This window comes from Podarcis liolepis (genome assembly GCF_965112155.1).
Source record: "Podarcis liolepis genome assembly, chromosome: 5".
NCBI lineage: Eukaryota > Metazoa > Chordata > Lepidosauria > Squamata > Lacertidae > Podarcis > Podarcis liolepis.
In genome coordinates, this window is record NC_139556.1 from 33,710,999 (window position 1) to 33,731,297 (window position 20,299).

General features: G+C 43.8%; 1 long non-coding RNA gene across 2 annotated transcripts in view; it reads right to left on the bottom strand.

Annotated features, from left to right (window-relative positions):
• LOC310706885 overlaps positions 1-20,299 on the bottom strand; it is a 525,877-nt gene that overhangs the window by 219,798 nt on the left and 285,780 nt on the right. The window lies entirely within an intron of this gene.

The following is a 20,299-nucleotide window of genomic DNA, read 5'->3' on the forward strand; positions in this document are numbered from 1 at the left end:
AGAAATAAACATCTTCCCTCCTGTTTAAATTCTAGCTCCATAACATTTTGTTCTGATTGCATATGGGGTGGAAGTCGTTAGATTAGTTAACTGCCTAGAAACTCCCGGCGTCGATGGCTAGTTTGGCATCGCCGTTTCTCATTCATTGCTGTGTTGCAACGGGGGTGGGTGGGGCGGAATTCCAGCTCCCTTTTAAGCTTCTTGCTTTCCTCCGGGTTCTTTCCTGACACAGTTATTAACGAAACACAGAAAACAATGATGGACCTGAATGATCAATGGAGCGTGTAGGGCCAGCAGGTCCCACCCCCCCGTTCCACACACACACACACACACACACACACACCCCGTGCTTTCTGTACTGTGCTACTTCAGTTTAGGCCGGCCTCAACTGCAGGAACAACGGAATTTACTGCTCAGTTAAAAATAAAGGGGATGGGGTGGGTAATTCGACAGAGGAAATAAATGCCACTTTAAAGCTCCAGTTTCTCCCGAACTGTCCTACGGCAGTAAAACAAGTGAGCACAAGGGGGCGCTGTGCAACCTTAGCCTCAGCCAGGCTAGGGACACAGCAGCAGCTGCAGCAGCAGCAGCACCCACAACCACCGTCTAATTAAGATCTCTTGTTACAAAACGCACACTTGCTTCCTGGTGACCTCGGAGGAAAGTCAGGGGGTGGCTTGGCCGCGTAACCCTCAGATGCCCAGCAACGAAAGTCTTAATCAGCAGCAAGGCCAAGGCTTGGGATGAGGCTGCGGTCAAGCAGCGGCTCACGCTGTCAAGCTCCTAGGACGTGCGAGGAACACCAGCAGCCCGGAAGCAAAGGGTGTGAATGAGAGCCTGGGACTTGGGCAACGGGGAATCGGCCCATCAGCAGGAGACATGGAAAAGCACTCCTAACACCCTACAGGTTTGCTTCAAGTTCCTCTTTTAAGAGCCTCGGTTTGGCTAGGACATGCCCTGGGGAGATGACAGAATGATGGTGCTCCCCCCACTACAGAACATTAATTTATTGCTTCATCCTCATGTATGCCTAGCAAAGTGCTTATGAAGGGGAAACACAATTGGTGGTGTGGTTTTTGGTTGTTGTTTTTAACACATTAGACCACATCCGTCTCTCTCTCTCTCCTCCCCCTTTCCTATCATTAGTTGATGTTAGCACCAATGGATTAGGGAACGGGCCATTAATTCTCCCAAGTTTTGAACATCCTGGCAGCTAAGCAAACAGAGGAGCCAAATCAGATGCACGAGGATGTAAGCAAGCCCAGTCTGTTTGCTCAGAAGGAAGCCCTTCCAAGTTCACTGGGATGCAACTCTCCAGTTGGTTTGCTAGGACTACACTTTGTATTTTCGGGTGTTATCACAGCACCCAACTGCAACTCTTCCACAGTTACCCCAAGGCCTTTTCTGAGACAGATCTCTCATGCCAAGAGACCGGGTAGCACAGATTGTAGGGCAGGGCTGCCAAATTACTGCTCCCTTTTTCCCTGCACCGGAGGATAAGTCCCTTCAGACCTGCCTGGCTCCTTTTTAGAATGCAATAAATACAGAGAATATTTCTTTCAAGGTTTCCTTTTAGGCCGCCCAGAATAAATGTCTCTGTTTGCTTCCATTCTCACAACCACGTGCGACGGATAATAAACACAATCTGTAGCCTGCTTTCAAGCCCACTCTCCAGAAGTTAGTGTCCCTCAACACACTTGAACCATGCACTTGTCCTTTGGTAAAGACGAGAGTTTTGCACTCTCCCAATGAATATATAAATGGGGAGAGGCTTCACAATCCAGTTATGCTCTGTGTCATTTATTCTGAGCATATTAATTGTTCGCATTCATAAAAGCCCAACAGAGAATTAGACTCTTTTTAATGGCTCTCTGAAAGACTGAAGAAAAAAAAGCCAGTTCTTTAATTGCTCTCTAGCAACACCAGCCCTGCTATTAGGCAGAGGAAGGCAGCTGCCTCACGCAGCAGGTGTTGAGGGGGGGGGGAGTGTCAACAGGTGTTGAAGGTCAGACCTGTGTGTGCCATTGGGTCTGCTCTGCGTCGCCCAGGTTCAGGTGAGCCTTGAGATGCTGCCCTGTCACCAGCTTCTATATGTGAACAGGATGGGGGAATGCGATCTTGTCCTTCATCTTAGCCAGCAAAAGGACTTGGACTGGCTGTGTTCTTTAGCCATCATGAATGGAGGGGGAGTATATTTTTGTTTATTGATTTAGCAATAATATTTACCACACACGCACACAGAACTTGTTATAGAATAATATATGCTATTAGATATATAGATGATAATGATCTATTATTATGCTATTAGGAATTAAAAGTAATTTCTGCGTCACCTTTTACACGTGTGCCAAGGCAACTTGCAAGCATATCAGAAACACAGCTAAAGTAGTTCTAAAAACAGTACAGAAATAACCTTATGTTCATTCTGTGTTGTTTTTTTAAAGCTAAGGCAGAGATATTTTCTTCCAGCTGCTCTTATTTCTGGAAAGTAGAGATAGCGGGAACCTGCTGTTCCATAGAACCCCACTGAAAGCCCTGTTTTGAGTGACTGTGGAATGGCCTTCTGATATTTTGGGCGCTGGCTGAATAAACCACTTGCAGAATGCAGTGGTTCATGTGGCATGTGAAGGATAAGGTGGTCCCTCAAGCAATCTGACCTTGAGCTGTATAGGGCCTTAAATGTTAGTGAGAAAAACCTTGAACTTGGCCTAGTAGTGGATCGGCAGCCTCGGCGAATGCTGCAAACAAGGTGTTATATAGCAGTTGCGTTCTGCAGCCTCTGAACCACCCTCAAAGGTAGCCCTATATAGGGCGCATTTCAATGATCAAAGCTTGAGATTACCAGTGCATGGACAACTGTGGTGAAGCTAACCCAATCCAGGAACAACCATGTGTTAAAACGGAAGGGAGAAATAGTTTTCCAAGTGCTTCTTCAAGGCTAATTCACACACACACACACACACACACACACACACCCTTTCTTGTCTTTTGTAAGATGGGAATGGCTGTGCTATTGCCCCTCCATCTTTTTGTATGTTTTGGATGCATAGATTGGATCCCCTAATATGTTTATCAGAGGATAAATAAAACAAATTAGCACAGCCGTTCCCTTGTTACTGTATATTATATTATTATGCTATACTATACTATACTATACTGTATTGTATTGTATTGTATTGTATTGTATTGTATTGTATTGTATTGTATTGTACTGGATTGTATTGGATTGGATTTCCATACTGAATATGTGGTCTGTATGTGCAGTGGGGGTTGGTCAGCAGTTACCTGTTTAAAGAAACCTGAGGCACCTTGAGAGGATTCATATTATCATTGGGAATGATGGGAGTTGTAGTCTAACAACTTATGGAGGGCCGAAGGCTCCCCAGCCCTGGTATAAAATATTGCAAGTAGCGAAGTAGTTTTGTGCGTATAAAATGCTACAATAATGAATAGCGAAGATGAAGTACAATGCAATTAATAAAATGATACCCAAATTACCCAGTTATAATGTCCTTAGCTGTAATAAATTTGTTGTCAATAAAGTGGCCTTTAAGGCTGTAGTTGCCTTGAAATTAGATGGGCTTTGCTAAACTAAATGCAATAAACTGTAATGGCGATTCTCTGATATCATCAACTGTAATGGTTATTCTCCCATATAACATGCAATAAGTAAAAAAGATCCATTCGCTTTGATACAGGCCAGGGTATTTGTCTAGATATATTTTAGCTTTGTTCCTTTCCGTGTTCCTGTTGTGATGACCTCCAGTCTGAACAATTTATGACTGACAATAATACTCAGTTTAAAAATCTGCTGTGAGACTGAAGTCCAACTGTGATGAAATCCACCTCAACAGGAAGTCTCTGCAATTGCCTGTTTCAGCTGATATTATAAGCATTCAAGTGGAGGGGAGGGGAGAGAAATAATGGACACTCCAGACAAAAATATCCATAGTGCAATCACAGATTGCCTTTATATAACATTGGTAAATCTCAATACATTGGCATGTGCAGCAACCTTCAACCAGTTTCTTAAAAAAACCAAAAACCACCAACCAACAATTTTGTCACGTTTCATTGATTTCCTTTTAAGTGGAATGGTATATTCCACTCCTCATTTTTTAAAAGTGAATCTGAATAGGAAGGCAGATCAGGAGAAATCTCTACTGTTAGCATGTTTCAGATCTTGAAAAGTTCAGTTTAAAAAAGGAACTAGTTCAAGTTCAACACGTCTCAACAGCAAGTAATTCCAATTCACATTCATCCCTTTACAAAATGAATGAGTTCAATTCATGTTCAGTTCACAGTTCTATTCAGTTCATCCAAACGATCCTTGGCCATCCCCCCCCCCCAAGTTTTCAGGGCTTTTATGTGCTTCAAAATCTTAGTCCAGAGATGAAAGTTGGACCATTGAAATGAGTGCTCAGACTCTTAAGAAACAATGATACCTGCTCTCTGGAAAACAACAACAATCTATTGTCTATTTCAAGACTGGGTATGCACAGCACCTTGTGGTCCCTCTGTAACATGCTTTGGTTCACCCAAGCTTCTCATTTTGAAGCTTTTAAATCAATGGGTTATCTTTTAAAAAATGGCTGTTTCCTCATTTTCTATGATTAACTCAATTTAATGCACCTGCTTCGTCTGCTTTCTGATACTCTAAGACAGTGTTTCTCAAACTTGGGTCACTAGCAGTTGATGGACCATCATCCCTACCTAGCAGGACCAGTAGTCAGGGATGATCAGATTTGCAGTCCAGCAACAACTGGAGAACCAAGTCTGAGAAACACTGCATCTAAGAGCATTACAAAAAAAAGGAAAATTGCACTATGCCTATTTATCTTTCTGCAAGAGATGCACCTTGCTTTCTGTGCAAGCTATTGCTGTACTAGACATCTCTTAGCCTGCTCACTCTCTGCATGAGTCTTTTTATGTCTTTCCCCACACTTTATGCAATGCTGCATAAACCAACAATGCTCTGAAATCCACAACAAAATCAGACCAGAATAAATCCATATTTTTTTAAAAAATAATAATCATGAGAATAAAAAGCAGCTGCAAGGTTTCAAGGACATTCATTGTTTGATTCAAAGCTGGGGCAATGAGTTCTTCATCACTGTTGAATGGAATACTTGGCTTCTTTGGAATTAAGTAAAGTATACTTAGCCTGGAGACAGAAGATAGTATCTGAGAGAACCGCTTCCCATGAAGCAAAAGAAGGATGCGTATGGACACCACTGGCAATGATTCCTCTTTCAACCCAGCTCTGTGAAGGAAGGGGGGGGGGAAGCAATCATCTTCAGCTATAGTTGTGTAGAATCATAGGCTGCTTGAGTGAGACATACCAAAACCACCCCCCAGCAGGAAAGAGCAATCCTTCACATTTCAACTGCTGAATCATATTACCCATATCTTGTGTCACAAGCAACACCACACTGCGTCACGCCAAAGGTGCCTGCAATGCAATGTTTCATGTTGAGGGTTAGAAAGCGTAAACAAGGGAAGGAGGGCTGTGAAACAACCGAATATATGACAACAAGACTCTCGGACTTGCTCTGGCTGCACAGAGCTCCCTCCCAGCTTCTAACCATGAAACCTTTTGCCCTTCAGATCCTTGAAAATAAGAATAGTGACCAAAGAGATTGACTGAAAGAGAATCATGAGGAAAACATCATCCCAACGAAGCTATAACAAGTAGCTAAACGCAGCATTTGGGGGTCGAAGAGCTGCAATCCCATTGGCCATGAAGAATCGCCCCATCCTATCTAATCCTCTCTCAATGGTGCAGCAGAAAAAGGGAGTTTTTTTGGGAAATCTGCATGCATGATAGCACCACAGCACATTTTAATCTGCCCATGACAAGTCTGTTTTCTTGTCAACCACAGTGCCGTGATACCACTCCTGCAGCACTGCTTTGCTGGTAGGCTAGGGTGAGTGTGGTGACTCGCAAGGCTATGACTGACAGTTTCATTAAGCAATTCCATTGAATTTAGGGCCATTCACGTAGCCACTTTCGGGTGCAGTGACCCATTTGTCAACTTGCAATGGCAAGTTCAGCCCTCCCTGTGTAACATTCCAAAGTGAATGGTGTGGTTGGTCCAGCATATTCCACCCAAACTGTGCTGAATGACAACCTTGTTGTCTTTGTGTTGGGCATTATTCCTTGCATTCCAGTAAGCACCAAGGTAGTTCCATCAGATCAGCGTTGCTCGAGGCTGAAACGTGCTCCTTTTTTAAGCAACAGAGGCTGGGGCAAATGGAGCAAATGGCCCTCACAGCCTCAACCAGCTCTCAGCTGCCTGTCTTCTTAGTTATGAAGAGCAAAGGGATGAATGTACCTGGCACTGACCCTGACTTTACCTCTTGTTGGTTTCCCTGTCTTCTCCACTTCCAGTCTCTACAGGCACGATGATACCATACCATACCTCAAATACACTGCTCTGTGATATCTTTGTGCTACCATTTCTGGAGTATACAGAACCGTGCATGTGATGTCCTGAACGTGGATCTATTCTTTATGAATTCCCTTAAAGTTTTTTAAAAGCAAAGTAGATGTTGGCTGTCTACCGTTTTTAGCAGCGATGCCCCTGGATGCCCCTCCCGCCATGTAAGATCTTGCCAAAATTACCCATGTCTCAAAACCACATCCTGCATTAGTCTCCTCCATATCATTGGCTGTGTGAATGGGGCAGAAATGTGGGACGAAGGGGCACAGAGTCAGTTCTATTAGACATTACTGCTGCTGGTACTGGACAGTATTGTAATGCTGTGGAATGGACATGTGGCTGTCATTTTAGGGTTGTTCTGTCGTAATCTCCTAGTTGTCATTATTAGGGTTGGTTCAGTCCTTAGATGTCTTAAAAAAGAATTAGACAACATTATGGAGTATTAATCTATGGCATGCAATATATTTCTGACTACCAGAAACTGAGGTCAAGTTATCTATCTATCATCTATCAATCATCTATCTATCTATCTATCTATCTATCTATCTAATTTCTATTTCCACCTCTCCTTCAGGGAGCTCAAGACGGTGTGTACATGTTCTCTTCCTCTACATTTTAACTTCACAACAACCCTGTGAAGTAGGTTAGGCTCAGCAACTGCGACTGTGGAACCCAGTGAGTTTCTTAGCTGAGCAGCGATTTGAACCCTGGTCTCACAGGTCCTAACCCAGCATTCTATAACCACTAGGCCACACTCCTCTGTTTGTGGGCTTCCCAAGTGTATAAAGGTGGTGTGTGTGTGTGTGTGTGTGTGTGTGTGTATATATATATATATATATATGCTTTCGTAGATTTTCACGGGTACAGGAATGCAGGTTTTGGTGTCTTCGGGTGTCTTCCCGTGTAAGAGTTGGGGTGTCTAGGCGACGTTTCGACGAGGTCTCACTCGTCATCTTCAGGCTGGTGCTTTCGGCTTCTTGTCGCCTAGACACCCCAACTTTTACACGGGAAGACACCCGAAGACACCAAAACCTGCATTCCTGTACCCGTGAAAATCTACGAAAGCATATATATATATATATATATATATATATATATATATATATATATATATATATAAAATTATGTATGTGGCCGGCTGCTGTTAGACTGAAAGAAGTGGACTCAGCAGACTAAGTTGGTTTGATTCATCATCGACGGTTCTTACGGATCAGAGTTTTCCTTTGATTCAACAGGGTCATGGAATGCAATGATACAGTACTAATGGGCATCACCAGGACCAGTGGAGCAGTAGTACAACTGAAAACTGCAGTACAAGAGAGAGCTGGAGTTGGATTTAATAGTTATATAGTGCACCAGCCTATTATATGCAAGGACAGTTAGAATGAGTCCAGCCTCACTTGCCTAAATCTTGGCTGGGGAAAGGATCATGGTGTGATTCCTGCACATCATAGAGACCCTGCCTCGCAGGTCAAGCACAATGAAGATCGCAGAGCGCTTTGCAAATCAAAATACAGTATAAACTACAAGAATCAACAGCAGCTTAAATTGCACCAAGGCTAAACTAGTCTGGCCGGTAGGTTGCAAGAGAGAAGCTGAGTCCTGCTGCTTGAAAATGATGAAGGTTGCACTAGACTAAAGCGTTTTAAAAGCCTGATACTGTGTTTTCTGCTTCTTCAAACAACCACTGCTTTTTTCCCCCTGGCAGCCTCTGTCTTAATCCAGTTTATCACTTCAAGATGCGGCTGATGGTTCTCAGGGAGATTAGCATGCTCTGGATTGTTATTTTCAGCCCTGGTCAACATGGAAGGAGCCTTTGGTAGGGACACACTAGGTTAGCTAGAGGCCCTTGTCCATTCTATTATGAAACTGCTTTGGTCTTCAAGGCAATCTGCATAAATTACTCATAACTACACTATCATGTCTGACAGTCACTCCAACCTAATTAGGAATTTGCGAGGTGAAGGAAGAAAAGGAACATGCACTGAGAGAGTAAAATGGAAAGGCTAAGTAAAGATATTGATAAGTTCTATGGCAGCTACATTTGGAATGGATTGGATAAAGAGAAGGACTCCCCAAGAGCGTGTAAAAGTGGTACAACGTAGGCATAGGCAAACTGGCTTCAAAACCTCCCTTCGCTTTGAAGCCTAGGTCGAGTTGCGCTGCCTCTCTCAAGTTTGCTGTGTGAGACTAGACCATCGCTTTGAGGTCCTTGGGTTGTGTGTGTGTGTGTAGGGGAATGGTGTGATACAATCGAAAGAAGCCAATTCCATAACTCTTGTAACCAGAGCAACTTCCTCCACCGACTCTGGTTACAAAGCAGTCGCTTGGTTCACTGCCCCTTCCCCACCAGATCAGTACTGAGGTGTGGCATTGACTTATGGGCAGACCTACCAACTTAAAAAAACCACCTGCTCACATAAATGAAGACTGGAACACAAATAGGACAGTAGCTCAATGGTAGAGCATCTGCTTTGCATATAGGGGGTCCTTGGTTCAATCCCCAGCATCTCTTGGTAGGACTCAGAATTTCTCTTGCCTGAAATCCTGGAGAGATGCTGCTTAGACAATACTGATCTGGGTGGACCAATGGTCTGAGTCAGTATAAGGCAGCTTCCTGTGTTCCTGTTATACCGCTTAGTAGAGTTAACCTCAGAGATACCAATCCCAGACGTGACCGTTCTTCAGCCTACCAAGTACTTATTTGAGTCCCATTGAGTCCCATTCAACCAGCTGGTCTGTCAGTCCCACCATCTCTGTTGCTGGGGCCTTCAAACAAGGGTTGAATCACACAGAACTGAGAGCAGTCTTGTGAAGGTTCTGACACCACTCAAGATGTCAGCCTTGGGAAATCTTTAAAATATGAATGGGGTGGATGGAGACCTGTGACTCTCCAGACAGACTTCAGCTCCCAACAGACCCAGCCACAGACTTGTGGTCCAACCACATCTAGAGGACCATAGTTTCCTCATCTCTGCTTCAAAGCATAGTTTGGGCCAGAGGGTCACCAACAGTGCAATCCTGAGCAGGTTGACTCGGAAGTGGAGTTCACTCCCAAGGAAAAGGGTAACAGATTGTAGCTAAAGCCATTGCTGAGGAACATTCTCACCAGTCATCCCAATTCCACTCCTCCCCCATAACGTCAGCTTGTGATGACTTCATGCAATTGCCCTGTGAAAGATGATCATCCAAACTGTCTCTGTGTCATGAAACCCACATGGACAACCCACATCTTCCTGGGAGGAGGAGAAAGAGGTGGAGTCATATAAGGCCTTGGCACACACCATGATTGCTAGAATAGGTATGCGACCAGCTAGGTGAGTGTCAGAAGAAAGACTTTGCAAATGCAAATGTTTCGGAGTCATAGGAAACCCTAATCTGACGCTGTACTCTTGCCAGAGGGTGCCACCTACTGGGATGAAAAGGGAGGGCGTGCACATCTCCACCATAGATTTCCTGTAGTTCTGCATTCTGCACTTCATGTCTGCAGCATGGGACTGTCGTTCCAAGGAACATTTTGTATGGTCGAGACATTTCTATCCCATTCTTCATCAAGGATTTTCAAGGGGTTCATGACACATTTTAAAATACAAATAATATGCATTAAAAATTGATATCAATAAAACAAACAGATTCTCTAAAATTAAACAGAATATTGTAATGACCTAGCTACGTTTAACTCAGCATTTCATGGCTGGTTGTCCCCCCCCCATCCCTGTGGTTGTAAAGGGGGTTGCTGTGTTTATTTTGCAAGCATTCTGGCGCTAATTGAATTGTCGCTATCTGCATTTTGTTGCATTTCCTTTCCTTTGGACCTCCCCCAAGGTGTGCGTGCGCACCTATCTATCTACCATCTATCTATTTATCTACCTATTTATCTACCAAATCTCCTGTAACTGTGGATTACACTTCAGCCAATAGATGGATTCTAGTCCATGAAAGCTTGTCACAATAAAGCCTTTAAGGTGCCACAAGCCTCCTTATTGGTTTTGCTGCAACAGAATAACAGAATGCCCATTGGGAAATGACCTAGGACAGTCAACCACTGTCCAGGGGAAATGTTCACCCAAGTAACAGTGGCTTGACCTGGTGCCTCAAAACAGGAAAGGGAGCCAGGTGTGTCTCATGGAGAACACAGTTCCAAAATGTTGTGCCACTACCAAGAAAGACTCTTCATATGTACCCACCCAATGCACTTCAGATGGCGGTGTGACACTGAGCAAGGTCTTATCTGAGAATCACAACACATGGGTTGCTTATAGGCAAACATAGCCCTTTAAACTTTTGTGATAAGGATACATGACCACTTAACAGAAGGCAATGCAGATCAATGCAGAGTTACTAGTAATGAAGCCCCAGTGAACACAGTGGACTTTCATCCAAGTAAACACGCACAGGTTCAGGCTGCAAGCCTAGCAGTTTTCACTTTATTGCGTCCACAAATTTACAAGGAGATGGAGGGGAAAAAAACTTTTAACATCTGTAAATGATTACCGCCAGACACAAAGCAAGTCATTAGATCTGCAAAGTTCCATCCTATTCTAACTCTAAGGCAAACCCTCTCCAAAGGAACAAAACATCAAGGAAATAATTTTCACTGTGTTTTATCTGTCGTTGGATGACATAAAAGCCAGTGGTTTAGCCAGCTGAAAGCAGGAGAGACTGCATTTAACGCACTTCTCCTTGGAAAAGGGCATGACAATAAATTCTGGGGCTCATAACTTGACCCAGAGGAAAATTCTCGGAGTCAAACTCTCCCTTAGTTCAACCATCGAGGCGCTCAAAAGTACTCTGGGAACCTTCAAATGCCTTGTGCCTAAAGGCATCTCTTCCAGCCCCCCTCTCTTTTTGTAATGGCACAATATTTGATGAGAATCTAGAGCTTATAAGCTTCAGCACAGCTGAAATTCTATGACCAGATCCAGCAACAGATACTCTGTGCGCATTTGAAAACACTCTCTTGAAATAACCAGACCCACAGTCCCAGTATCTGACATTATGACTTCCTCTCCTCTGCATTACAAAATTTAATTTGATACAATTACCCAAGTTTTAATTTGGAAGAAAATGCGATGCTTCCGAGATAAAACTCCTTATCTCATTCACCTGTGCAGTCATTGTCTTTCACCATCCCTATCCACTGTTTTTATTCACTCACTTTGGCTTCCTTTTCTCTGTTCGTTCCTTCAAATGAATTATATCATCTTCAGCTAAATGCAAACCTGGGTATTAATATTTTAGGTTCTCCCTGACTGGCAGATCGAGACCCCAGAATGTTAAACCCAAATGACTGGTTTATAAAAGTACAGTAAAGAATCATGGGAATTAATGGAATTTCTAAGCTTTCTCCTTCCTTGAGACTATCATTGTGTAGACAGCAAGAACACTAGAGTTAAAAAAAAGTTTGAAAATTGACACCCCACCCCTTTCTGTAATCCCTCCCATTCTTCACCTTCTGCAAACATGGCTGTAAATTTATTAAGTCCCTCATTCTTCCTTTCCCCTTCCCACCATCTAATGTCATCTGTGTGCTTGCTTAAAGCACATTCAGTGAACATTGAAAGCACACGGATTCCCCCAAAGAATCATGGGAATTGTAGTTTGTTAAGGATGCTGAGAATTGCAGCTCCATGATAGGGGTAAGTACCATTCTCAGGTTTCTTTGGGGAAATCTATGTGTTTTCAATGTTTCTTAAATGGTCCTGGCATTGGGACACATGATGGATTCTGCAGGTATATTGCCCACTTCACTACCCAGCAGTCTTCCTCCCTGAGCTGGTCTCAGAGGCAGGGTTGAGAACTTGCATGTACACAACATGCAAACTGAAACACAGTCATCCTTCAAAGTTCGCATTTCTACGAATTTTGCAATACAGTTCTTCAGCCGAGTTCTGTGGACAAGAATGCATATATTATGTTGGAGTGTGTACATACTTGCATATATCAGTCGGGTAAATATTTTTAAAACTCATTGTGTTGTGTGAGAGCCAGTGTGGTGTAGTGGTTAAGAGCAGTAGTCATGTAATCTGGGAAACCGGGTTCGAGTCTCCGCTCCTCCACATGCAGCTGCTGGGTGACCTTGGGCCAGTCACACTTCTTTGAAGTCTCTCAGCCCCACTCACCTCACAGAGTGTTTGTTGTGGGGGAGGAAGGGAAAGGAGAATGTTAGCCGCTTTGAGACTCCTGAAGGGGAGTGAAAGGCGGGATATCAAATCCAAATCCAAACTTGTAAATGCATTCAAGCTAGCCTCAGAAACCCCTACCAGACCTTTGTGCTAAATGCTCAAAGGCTAGGGACTCTTCTTCTTCTTCTTGTGCAAAAATGCTTTGCAGAAATGTGTATTTTAGGCACAACTGTGTAGACTAGAAGAAATTTGCACCAAAATGCTGGTGAATTTTCACAAGGACCTTTTAAAAAATAAACTGCAAACCAATGTGGAAATGCTGGTTCAGAACCATGGTTTGTAGCTGAGCAGCTGAAGGAAGGAGGACAAGCCAGGTTTATCATTTCAACTGTGCCCACACTGACTAGTGAAAAGTTTGGAGCCTTTTTCTGCAGCCACCGGGTTTTAAGTGGGGTTTTAAGCTGTGGAGAGAAAGCTGCTCAAGGCTTTTCTGATCCTGCAAGGAACCCGTGGTCCAGTTTTCAAGAGGCTTTCAGAAGCATCCCTCAGGGTTCAGGGGACAAGTCGCAAGCTCTGATGCCTATGGATTCACATGGGTAAGGCCAGGGAGTTGACCAGCTTCTCATTTGTAAGACTTTGCACTGGCAGATTCGTAGTCTGGGGCCATGACGCCAACATATTGAAACTTGTGCAGAAAAATAAAATATCAAATATTTCCTTTACGCACTTGTTTTCCTCCTTTTCTTCTTAGGTTGCTATGCTATCCCGGGTGTCAGTTCTGTGGCCCCAAACATTTTGAACAGAATAGACTCCTCGCCCCCACCGTCCTCCCAGGAGCAGCACCAATAATTGCCTCCTGGCTCTCAGCACACCAGATTCTCCCAGTGTGTTTGTCCAGGGGATTTGAGACCCAATTCCTTTGGCCAGTGCGGCATTTCCAGATTTCTATTTACCATGAGATTTGGCTGCCAAATTGCAGGAAGCTGAGCTGCAGAGATCAAGGCGAGGGTAACGTAAGGCAGAGAACGAGCAGCAAATGCGTATGACTGGCTGCTTTTCCTTCTCTCAAAGCTTGTTCATGGTGGGAAACAAAATCGGAAAAGAAAGGGGGAAATTATATATATTTTTAAAGAACCCAGGAAAGGGTAGGAGGGAGTGGTTTGCGGTTCAGTAACTTCAGAGTTCTTTCTGCTTTGCAGAGCTTCACAAGTGACACTAGCGTGTGATTCGATTAGGGAAAGCACTTCACTTTCTACTGATTCCAAAAATCTATTTGGCTTTCATTTGAGATGATGATATAAATCCAGTTCAACAGCCGGCGAGAAGCAGAGGCTCTTCCTCCCTAGATCATTCCTGTAAATCCAAGATCTGTGCACTTTGCTTTCCTAAGATAGCTGACCCTGTGGAAGGGTGACCGGTTGACAGGGAAACATACATCAGAGGGCACTGGGATCCCCCAGCATCACAAGAAGAGTGGTAACTCAGCATCCATAAGGGCAGGAGAGGTATCCTTCTGTTGTGATACTTGCAGTTCTACGCAGGTAGGTGTGTCGGAGAGGACTGGAATGAGATAAAGTCACGTGAAAAAGAAGAAGAGTTGCAGCTCTCCTGTGTAGGCCAGGCCTGAAATATATTGGTACCTGAGATGGAAAATCCAAATGGTGCTCTCTACCAACTTCAGGAATTATACTGCTACACGGTGAAGGAGAATATATTTTCTTTGAATGGCTGCCCCTTTTCATAGTGCCTGTTTCACTCTGCCTAATGGTAGTCATGGTAATGGCCTGATTGTCTTCTTGACTCCACCCCTGAGATCATTCAACATAATGCTCAAATTATTATGCTCAAATCTGTTCTCCCCACCCTTTGACATCCCACTCAGCCACCCCCCATTTTGGTGAAACCGTGGGCTTCTGAAAACAGCAGCTAAGGGGGCTGTCAACAAATAGTATCCCACCCCCTTGTAATTTGACGACCGATTCAGTGGGCTTCTTTGGAAAACAGATGCCTTGAATAGAGAAGCTGAGGAAGTAGGCCAAGAAAGACATAGATGGCCTGGGCTCAGGAAGGCAATGTCTAGGACTCCCTCAGTTGATCCCCTTTGGGGCAAAACTTTCTGAAACCCAGCCAAACGGCATTCTCCTTCACAGAAAATGTCTCTTAAGATGACAAGGATCCAGCCTTGACTTCCAGGGAGACATGCCATCCTATCAGTAGCTTGATGTGCTGTAGCTGCTGCTGCAGGGTAACACTTCAGGCTGCAGGTACAAGATGGAAGGTTTAAACGCCTCCTTGCAAAGAGCAAATAAACCCCAGATGCCCTACAAAAACAACATGTCAGGGGGAAGGGTTTAATGCTGACTATTCACTTCAGAGCCAGCAGATCTAAGTAGCCATTTCATTACACACACATACACACTCCAAAGAAAAAAGCAGAATTTGGAGAAAATGAAGAATGTGGGGAAAAACATCCTCTTTTGTATAGGACCAGGTGAACAGAGGCATAGGACAGTGGAAAACTGTATGCATTGTCATAAAGGGACAATAGTACAGAGACCATAAAGTGACTTATATAACTGTGTGTAGAGAGCTGAACTCCATGCTTTGGGCAATAAGCAATCAGCACTAGTTACCTGTTCCCTTTTGAATCTGATGTGAAGAAATGGGCTGGAACAAAACCGCACAGAAATAAGATTGTGCTTTGATTGCAGTTGAAGAACCTTGTGGCCCAGATCTGGCAAGGGGAGTCCCCATGCACAGCTGATGAGCATTCGAACATCCTTCTGCACTGAATGCTCGTAATGGTCCCCGCTGGATTTAATGGATGAGTCTGATGAGGATGAGGTTGGCACCTCCATTTGGAGTCACTAGTGACATGCAATGAAACATGTCTCGAGCTAGATTAAGACCAATATCCTTGCCACTGTTTTGAGAAGAGGTATCTTATACCAGGGATAGGCAACCTTTTTATGTTGTGGGCCACATGCTGGCAGTGATTGGAGACCGAGTCAATGATGGACAGAGCCTTGGTCAAGCACTATTTTGTATTAACTCATCCTGAATAAAAAAACCTACCCTGCTTCATGAGAGGGGAAAGGTATAACGAAAATAAATAGAACAAATGCAAGCTCTTGCTGACTGCAGGATGCAGAGATCCCTACTGAGAAGAGGAAGGCTGGGAAATAATAAAAAAGGCTTTAAGAAATGTCATTTAGAAGAGGGGAATATGCCAATTTATAAGGGAACCAAGGAACATAAGAATCAAGTCAGACCAATGGTCCACATGGACTTATTTGGGACCTGAGTTGCTTAGGCTTTAAACCCTATTGTGAATTTGTCTGGAACTGAACTGGCAGCCACTACAGCTGTTTTGAGAAGGAGTTCTGTGTGATCTGATTGGAACTCCAGCCAGTAACCCGGCTGCTGTGCTTTGGACCAAAAAAGTTTCCGAGTCATCTTCAAGGGCAGTCCCACGGAGAGCACATTGCAGGAATCAAACCCTTACTCTAACTGAATGACATAGTAGTCTGTCAGTTAGCACAAGGAGTGCTAAGTAGTGTGAAGGTTGTATCCAAACCACACATTTAAGGCACATGGCTTCCCCCAAAGAATCCTGGGAACTGTAGGTTGCTAAGGGTGCTGGGAATTGCATCACTCTGAGGGCCAGAGTGCAGTTCCCAGTATGCTTTGGGAGGAAAGCCTTGCACGGTGTGGATGTGACCTTAGCACTACTTTGGATCCAATCCTTTGTGCTTCGTTCCGTGGTTGTGAGCACTGGAGAAAAGCTCAAGTTTCTCCACTTCGTGGCTAGTGTACTGCCCTTCATCTTCCACTTTTAAACACAAATAACCAGATCCCTGAACCGGAATTCTGTTGGACGCTGTCTAGACTCAAAGCTGGTTGCCTGGGACAATGGCGTAAACCAAGGCACTGTGATGAAAGGTCATGTTTTAGGCACTATCAACACAGCCCTATAGGTGCCAGCTCTGAACCAAGTTCAGTGGGGCTTACTCACACAGGTAAGTGCACTTCTCATTGCAGCCTATATACATCTGCATTTGACCTGGGAATGGAGTCTCATGTCCTGGGGAGGTGGGGAGGAGAAAACAACAACCCGGATCTGCAAGCTGTAAACAGAGGCCACAAATCCCTGTCAGTATGTTACCTAAATTATTTATTGTCCAGAGGGTACAATAACTATCAAAAATTCATCGGCAATAATGTTCTACAACCTCAAACTGACAGTTCTGCTATTTTGAGTGTGTGCAGCCTTCCTGGGGTGTCAGCTCTCAAAAGTTTGCTTCACAAAAAACACACACAAGGCATAAGCACGACGACATGGAGACTTGAGGCCCTGCTTTCGTGTAGGAAACGTGACACCAAACTACTGCTTGGAAGGGAGCGATTCATTTATTTACAGCCCTCCTGACTTATGGCGTTTCCATGTGACCACTTTATTTGGCATTCCTCCTCTGTAGGGAGATGAGAGGCTATCTTTAATTCTGACCTGTTTGCGAGGATGTTAGATGACGTTATGTCAAAGCAGGCATTACCAACACGATTTCCAGAACGTTTCCCCCTGTCACTTCCCTTAACACAAAAGACCCGTCTTTGGGGAGGTGGGTTTGTTGCTCAAGAGCTTCCTAATCAGCTATGATTGTAAACCTGAGTTTGGTAGTAGGAGACTGAATCCTGCCCCCCAAACAGTGGCAGTCTGGAAGTCCCCTGACGGTAAGGTTCTAACAATGACGGCTTATTGTATTTCACCAGGTCTGCCAAAATTTCAGAACTTCAGTAAACACTGCAAAGATGTCCAGCTTTGACCTGCAATGCAGTGTGCACACATGCAGGCAAATGGATGAGGCACACTCCAGTTGAGGGAGCACCCTAATGAGAAAACGCTCCATGCCTCACCTTTGTTGCACGTTGGGTTTTTATCCCCACCCTTCAGTTAAAGGAAGATCACTCTGGGTCTTCTCTCTTCACATATGCAGTATAATGCCTGAACAACAGCCATCTGCAGCTCCTCCAGAGCCATTAAGATTTAACACGTAATCTGACAATCAACGCCATTTTGCAAACACTTCATGGGCTGGCCTCATGAATGGAGGACTGAGTGGCAAAATCGACTGCAGCACTTCAGAGTATGGGTGAGAAGATGCTTAAAAAAATAAACATCTCCCTTCATTAAAAACGACAACAACTCAAGAACACAGCAGATAAAGGACTGAACTGGAGCTTTCCCCCCATAATGTGGAAGTTTCCAATTTGTAGGCTTTCTATTAATGCAGAAGGACATTAAAAAGAAGATCCCCTCTACTTATGTTTATTTGTTTAACGAGATTGTCGTGCCGATTAAATCAGCAAAACCTCTCTAAATGGTTTTACATAAAGCGATAAGAAATATTCAAATAAAAATCAAACCTGGGAAACAAGTTGATCAAAATGTAAGCAGTTTTAAAACAAGCATATGTCCTAAAAGTACATGTGGAAAAGTACATGTCTGGGTAGGCTTTGCCAAACAATTCTCTCTCTCTCTCTCTCTCTCTCTCTCTCTCTCTCTCTCTGGCATCGAGAACAATGCAGTTTCTAGGGCCCTGTCTAATATTAGTGGGCAGGGATTTCCAAAGTGTAGGTGATACCAAACTGAAGGTTTGATTCCTTGCAAGCATAGAATGAACATGACATGGCGCTTGTAAAAGGAACACCTGTATACTCCACCCAGGCAGAGGGCAGAGGGCCTTTGTGGTAGTGGTGCCCACCCTGTGGAAGGCCCTCCCGCCAAATGTTAAGGAGATGAGTAATTATATAACATTTAGGAAACATCTGAAGGCAGACCTGTATAGGGAAACTTTTGAAGGTTTAATGTTTTGCTATGTTTTTATATATGCTGGAAGCTGCCCAGATGGGTGGGGTACAAAAAATAAATTATTATTGCTATTTCTGCTGCCTCAGTCTGCTTTAGGTATAGACCAATGCCTTCTTCAGATAGTCATTGTGGACATGAGAAGGTAAAAATGTGCAGAAGGAAAGAGGTGCAGGCATTAGCCTCACCCTCAGTATTGTGGGGCTCAGCTCTTCTACTTGCAAGTTTTGCATGTTTAGTACATAGGTCTGAAGGGGGCCTTGTAAACAAATGTGCTTATAAGCATCTTTGTGATCATGTGCTAAGGATGCGTGGAACTGTCCATTTCAGTTCTCTCAAGTTCCCATTTCCCAGTGTTAAATCTTGTTCTCTGCATTTTTGCAGTGATTTTTGGTGTGTGTGGGTGTGTGTGTAGCGCATCTTCATCAAAACTTCCCTGCCTTTTAGTGAGAATTTATCTTAATAAAGACATTTTGTATGGCAATATACAGATTTTTGTAAAGACACTTTCGTTAATGCAATACACTTTTTGATTATTTTCCCCTATATATTTTATGCACAATTTCCTCTCCTAGACACACTTTTGCACACGTTATGCGGCTGGAAATATGCACTGCAAAATTCAGAGAAGTGTGAATTTCGTGGGATGGCTGTGTGTGGTTTTAGGCAGTGGGAGTTTGGCTGGTGCCCCTTTCAGTGTGAGCTGAATCAAATTTCTCCCCCACCAGGAACCTTGCTTTACCAGGATTCTCGACCACAAGGAGACTTGAAAACGCATTCAAGCTAACCTCAGAAAAAGCTACCAGACCTTTGTGCTAAATGCTAAAAGGCTAGGGACTGAATAGATACACTGGGTGTGTGTGTGTGCTTGATGCAATACAGACCAGCCTTTGCCAGCCTGGTCCCCTCTGGAGACTTTGGACTACAACTCTCATCAGCCAATGCCAGCTGTGGGCTGGGGCTGATGGGAGTTGTAGCCCAAAGCATCTAGAGGGCACCAGGTTGGCAAAGGCTGCTGTAGCCAAAGATGGAAAGGCAATAATCCGAGCCCAGCACTCTGTGTGACTACAGTAAGGCAAATCTGCCTGTGCCTACAGTTTGTTGCAGGAAATGCCCTTTACGAATTCATTGCATTCTTTCCGAGTGGCTGTTCGCACAACCGACACTTAAATCATTTTTGCCGTTTTCCACATTGGCACATCCCTTTATTCTAGAGCAGCGAAATAAATCAGCAGTTGATTAATCACCGAGAGCCAATGCTAATTGGGGAGGACAAATTTTAATTGGTGGATCTGTGAGTTAAGGGCACACTTGAATTTTGCTTCTGGGGCTTTATTATCAAGTGGGAATAAAAAAGCCTTTTCTTTTAGTAAGACACAAAACTGGTAGGTTTTGTTTATTTGTAAGTTAACACACCTCTTTTAGTATCTGTAAAGCTATTTGGCTTAAGGTTTTGGTAATATATGCAGATTTATTTTTTTCAGTTAACCGTCTGATTAATTAGTGAAGGTGGCAGTCCTATACACAAGTAGGAATAAGTCCCATTGAATATAGTGGGACTTATTTCTGAGCAGGCAGGCATAGGATGACACTGTATACATCTCCAGTTAGCTGACAGCCTCACTTTATTCTTAAATCAACACTAACATCCAACTCAGAAATGCTCTACCTTGAATTAAAGACATTTAATGACTGAAAACCCACCACTTCCCATCTAGAAACAGGGATGGAGAGCATGCAGGCAGGAACAGCATAAACAGCGTTTTTCTACATGGTCTGGGGCACATGCATGGTCTCCAAGGGATTTTGAAGGAAGTGTGCAAATGGTCAATGGCAGTTGGGTACTCAAGAAGAGCCTGCTGGAT